Raw genomic sequence first — 5,350 nt, 5'->3', positions numbered from 1 at the left:
ACCTGTTCCATCTGAGACTCAATCTGACAAACACGTGGAATCAGGAAACCACCTAAACACAACCAGCCTGACAACATGAAGTCGTCATGATTCTTTCATCTCTTCCTTTCAGCTTATGCATGTTCAAAAGATCTTGGTGTAATTAATTCAAGATGTTGTCATATACGTTTAGGCCTTTATGATTAGTTTCTTGGTTTATTCTTGTGTATTTGTGTTCATCGTCAGTTTTTTTTTACCCCCTCTTTTGGTTCTAGATCAGTCCTTGAAAACGCCTTTAAAATGCACCCCTGCTTCCAGCACACCTGAACTGAATGAATGACTCATTACCTTGCTTCTGCAGAGCTGAATGACATGTCAATGAGGGAATTAAGTCGTTTGATTCAGGGGTGTTGAAAAAGGGATCCATCTAAAAGTTGCTCTCCTGTTGTAGATCCTTTCAGTCTTTTCTTCAGCTCCTTCTGTTTTATTATGCATCTCGTCTGAGTTTACCTGTTTGTCTTCTCTCCCAGCTGCATCTTATTTATAATTAACCACCTGCATCCTTTCTGCAATCACAGCGTCGAGGCTGCTGGATTTTCATTGTTCGTCAAAGGATCCTTCCATTACCCTGTCTGTCCGCTTCCTGCGTTACCACTGTGAGTTCCCGTTTCAAGTTATTTTCTCCATTTTTACTGATGTTTGTTTACTTGTGTAGGCGGTAGCCCTCACTACAGCAACATGCACCGTGCTGGTGATGGCCAAGCGAAGCCTGGTGAAGCAGTAAGGCTTCCCAGCCCTTTGCTTTGCCTGAAGGTTCATTACTCGATGCTTCATTCATTGCTCACTAGTGACATCTGCTGCTGCTGCACTGAAACTCTGACAGGCTGGTTACTCAACTAAATTGTACCGTTATTATGAAATGATCAATTTGCATCTTGCCATCTATTACAGTCTCATTGCTAATTGACGGTGGTGGCTCAGATGCCGTTTGAGGAGTTTTAAAGTAGCGCCTTCACTCATCTAGTGATGTCTGCTGCCAATCAAATCACTTGTGTGAATTAACTGGTTACATCCATACCTCCAGATAAGGGGCTTTAGTTTTTTGGGAGTCAGACACCGTATGCTTTGCTTCCTGAAAATGCCCCCTCTTTGCTGGCTTCAGATGTCATCACTACAACAAAGGTTTTGATACTTCTTAGTCTATAAAGGTTTTAAAAACCACTTCTCAAGATTTGGGACTTTAGAGAACCACAGAGAGAGACTTCATCCACAAAGGGAGAAAACATGGAAACGATTTCTAACCTTCAGAACAGAAGCCGGCCTTGCCAAACTTACTTCAGAAACGCATCAGGGATTCATCCAGTAGTACACAAAACTATAAACTACTACAGGCCTGATGTTCCTCTGTTAATGCTTCCTCTGTTTGTGATTCAACAGCAGAAACAAACTGTGCAAAAATGGCATCCACAGAGAAGTACCAAACTGAAAACAACTGCTGATCCAAAAGAACACAAAGGCCTATTTCAGATTTACTGAAAATCCTAAAGGTTTTTGTGAAAATTTACATCGGAGCCGTGGTTTAAGAGTGGAGCAGTAGCTCAAAAATAAAGTATTTCTGACTAGCCTGGTCAACATTTGGGGTTAAATTTGATTCAGAAGCTGTGGCATGACCTTGACAGGCTGCGAAGAATCAATCAAATGTGGTGGAAATGAAACATTTCTGCAAAGAAAAGCTCGCCTAAACTCCTGTACTGTGATGTTGGAAAATTGCCAAATATCGCAAAAGCTTGATTCTAGTTGTCGCCACAAAGAGCTCAGGATTAGATGGGAATTACTTCCTCACTTGGAGCCAAGTTTGTTTGGATAACTTCATTATCCTGGCAAATGACTCATTACAAACTGCTTTTCATGTTTACTTTGTCTTTACAGGAAACTCAAATGTTACAACCTAAAATATTTAAGGTTGGCAACATAATTTTCAAATCCTTGTACATCCCTCATTTATTTTGCATTATCCTTTTCACACCTGGTCTTGGCTTGCTAATTGCTACACCTACAATGTGTCAAATGTCGCCTTCTTTAAAAATGCCCTCTTGATTTTCTTTGTTCTTGCTCAGACGCTTATCTTTTGTTTACCTCCATCTGAAGTTTAGATGTTGTTTGAATCGCTCTCTCTCGTTCCTTTGATTGTTCTGTTCAAGCAACACCTTTTATTTTTGGTTTATTCAATTAAACCCTTTCAGTTTTCTCACCTCTCTGTTGCTTGCAAACTTTGTTTTGAGCTCTTAATGTGCGTAACTATAACAGCTACAGTGTCTGACACTTCAGCTGCGTCTCAGTAAATTAGAATATAATCTAAGACTTAATTCATTTCAGTGAATAAATATGAATGCTACAATAAAAACATTACATAGATTCATTACGGCATAATGCAAAATAATTTTTTAATTTCTTTTTACGGCTTACAGCTAATGAAGTGAGTTTCTAGCAATTGTTTTACTTTTTTTTGTTTTGGCCCCGATTTTTTGCTGGTGTTGCACACCTGATGTGTGTGTGGTGCGTTAAGACCAATCGGGTCCAGTCAGTACAACGTTAGGCTCTTGCTGCCCACCACAAGATGTTGCCCTGAGCAGCTGTCCCATTTTCAGAAACTGCCGCCGTCTGTACCCAAGCATGTAAATGGAAAGTTTAATGAAAGGAAAAACTATGGTTGAAAAGAGTCGACAAGCAACAGGAAAGCTGCCATCGCCTTGGGAGGACTGTAGCACTTCTACTCTTTATTATTTTTTTGTGCGCGTGTTTGGGGGAGATTCACAAAGAATGGAGACTGAGTTCAGTTCTAGTTGGAGCTTCAAGAGCTGCTGCAGACAGACAAATCTCGGATGTGTGTTGTCCTTGGCATGCCTCTTGTTTGACTCAGTTTCAAGTAAACTATTCTAAATAAAATGAGGAATCTGCCATTTGCAAACCAACCAATCCAAGAGTGCAATTTATTTTCCTTGGTACTGATTGGTTGCATTCCCCCAAAAGCAAAAGTAAGACTCCAAATATTAGCTTCTGTGGGTGTAGTAAGATTGTTTGACTGTGGATATTAAAGTACATTTGGTGTTACCGTAGCCATAGATGTTTGTCTATGGCTATTGTGTCTGCATTCCCTGTAAATGCATGAGATCGAGTGTAATCCTGTAACACTATCAAATGTTTCCAGTTCAAGAGGAAACTTAAATCATAGGTTCAAAACAACACAGCTACTGTTTAAGTTTTTTTCCCCCCAATTTCATCCTGTTAATGTCAACGAGTGAGGTGACAAGAGGGAAGCATTTCAAGCAGGAAAAGTCTCAGATTTCCCTCTGAGGATCTGGGTTTATAAAGCCAAAAAAACAAAACCAGCTACTTGACACTGAGCCACCAGATCCCACCACTACAAACGGAGGAACCAAACACTTACAGTTTTAACTATTTTACTTTAATTGTCATTAGGGTATAGGGCTCTAAAATGGCTTTGAATGCACGACAGGAATAATGTGCGGTGCCATGTCCAGTCAAGCCCAGCTGTCTGTTGGTTATTGGCAGTGATTAAAATACAGTGTGGCCCTCTTCCATTCCTGCCTCTGTCTGTGCTTATTCTGCGAGTATGTTCAACTCGTGTTATGCAAAGCATCTGAGGCCAAAGAAATCAGCTCGTCCTGGCCAGCAGCCATATTGACTTGGGAAGAGGGGCGGGGGGGGGGGGGGGCTCAGAGTCCCAGTTGTTTTTGATGCACTATTACTCCAATATAAAATTTGAGATGCATTTCATCAAAGCGAGGACTGAACTCGTGCTTCCTGTCTGGGAGCAAATCGATGTTCCCGACGCTCCTTGAGGAAATGAAAGAACCGTCTGGACGGCGTAATGAAATCTAAAACTGGGAGTTTTATGAGATGCAGCGTTTGAGTGGCGTCTATCAAAAGCGTCTGAAAACAAAGTGGAGAATCAATATGGATATTAACGATACTCTCCCGCACAGATGTAGACAAATCAATGACGATAATCTCAAGTAATATCCCTTGAAGCTGTTCTTGCATTTATTTTAACTGAATTATCTTTATCCCTGTGAGGTTTCCATGACGTATTAATTGCTTGCCTAAGTGTTCTGTTTTCTAAGCACTTTGATTAATCGTCTTTGTCTTATCTGTCCATCATTATTGATCCATTAAACACACACTTAATCTTTGCTTTTTGGAACTAGAGATTCAATTACATCCTCCAATGCTGTACTTTCTGGCTAAGCACACTCCTTGCTCACCAAACACTTGTCACCTGTCTTTGCCCGTTACGATCCAGGGAGTTTTCTGCCTGTACTGCTAGCAAAGCGGTAAGTGTACACATGCAAACAGCCCGAGTAAATGAATGTCCTCCAGCTGCAAGTCCCAGTGACTTGGTTGTTGTTCACAGTAGGACTTTCCCCCATTCTCTGAGGTGTTTCCTCTGCTCACAAATGGTCCTCAGTTTTTTTTTTTTTTTTAGAAGGAAGTGGCTGCAACGCTACATAAGCAAGTATGTACAATCATGGCGCATATTTAATCTGAGGCAATTTTCCTTATTTAGCAAGATCTGTGCTTTTTTTGTGCTCCTAAAGATGTTTTCACACTTTATAGCCCCAATCCCTGCTTGTGTTGGTGCTGCACCAAGAACTACTGAAGGGACGTACGCAAGATGTCTGAAGAATTGCAACTTCCTCCTTTGCAAAATGTAAACAAAAATGGAGTGGCATCATTTTTGAGGTTTTACTTTTGTCTTTGGTAATAGACTACGAGCCTTTACTCCTGCTAGCGTCTTTTCAACAGGTTAAACTGTTACTCAATTCCAGGACAATGCAGATGGAGTCTGTGAGCAGAAAAAATACACCTCATGGTCCCTTTTGGTGGCCGCTCTGTCATGTTGGCTGTGATTTGTTCTGTTTTTAGACTTGAGTTATTATTTTTTTTGCATGTTTGGACAACCATTTCCTCTAGTTCTGGATGCTGTGCAGCTGCAAGGATTTTTGCTCTCACCCTTTTCCTCCTGGACAGTTGCTATAATGCGCAACCTTAACAGTGCATCGTTTTTACAACTGGGAGCTACCGATTAGCATCTCAAAAGTCAAGTAATGCCTGAACTGTGACCCTAAATCCCACAGGAGTTTAAATGTTGGTCATTAAGCAATATTTTTTTTTTAATAGCGTTTTGAAAAATACATCAGTGGAAAAAAAGGGAATCCTGGATCTCGGTTTGAAAATACTTGCTCCTACTCTTTTTTTTTTTTTTTTTTTTTTTTTTGGGAAAAAAAAAAAACCCCTTGGTTTTTTTTCCCCCGGGGAAAGAGGGGAAAAAGGGAAAAGGTTTCCCCTT

General features: G+C 40.6%; 1 long non-coding RNA gene across 3 annotated transcripts in view; it reads left to right on the top strand.

Moving 5' to 3' along the window:
* Positions 1-342: 342 nt before the first annotated feature.
* Positions 343-5,350, top strand: part of LOC106947343 (uncharacterized) — a 51,589-nt gene continuing 46,581 nt past the window's right edge. For 2 of the 3 annotated variants that reach the window (XR_001424968.1, XR_001424967.1), the window contains exon 1: positions 343-635. This is a non-coding gene — a long non-coding RNA (uncharacterized LOC106947343). The remainder of the gene's footprint in view (positions 636-5,350) is intronic. The other variant, XR_001424966.1, reaches the window with a different exon arrangement.

The sequence above is a fragment of the Poecilia latipinna genome, unplaced genomic scaffold (assembly GCF_001443285.1).
Source record: "Poecilia latipinna isolate Pla-1442-1.1 unplaced genomic scaffold, P_latipinna-1.0 Scaffold236, whole genome shotgun sequence".
Taxonomy (NCBI): Eukaryota; Metazoa; Chordata; class Actinopteri; order Cyprinodontiformes; family Poeciliidae; genus Poecilia; species Poecilia latipinna.
Note: the sequence above shows the minus strand (reverse complement) of the source record. Positions and strands in the feature narration are given on the sequence as shown.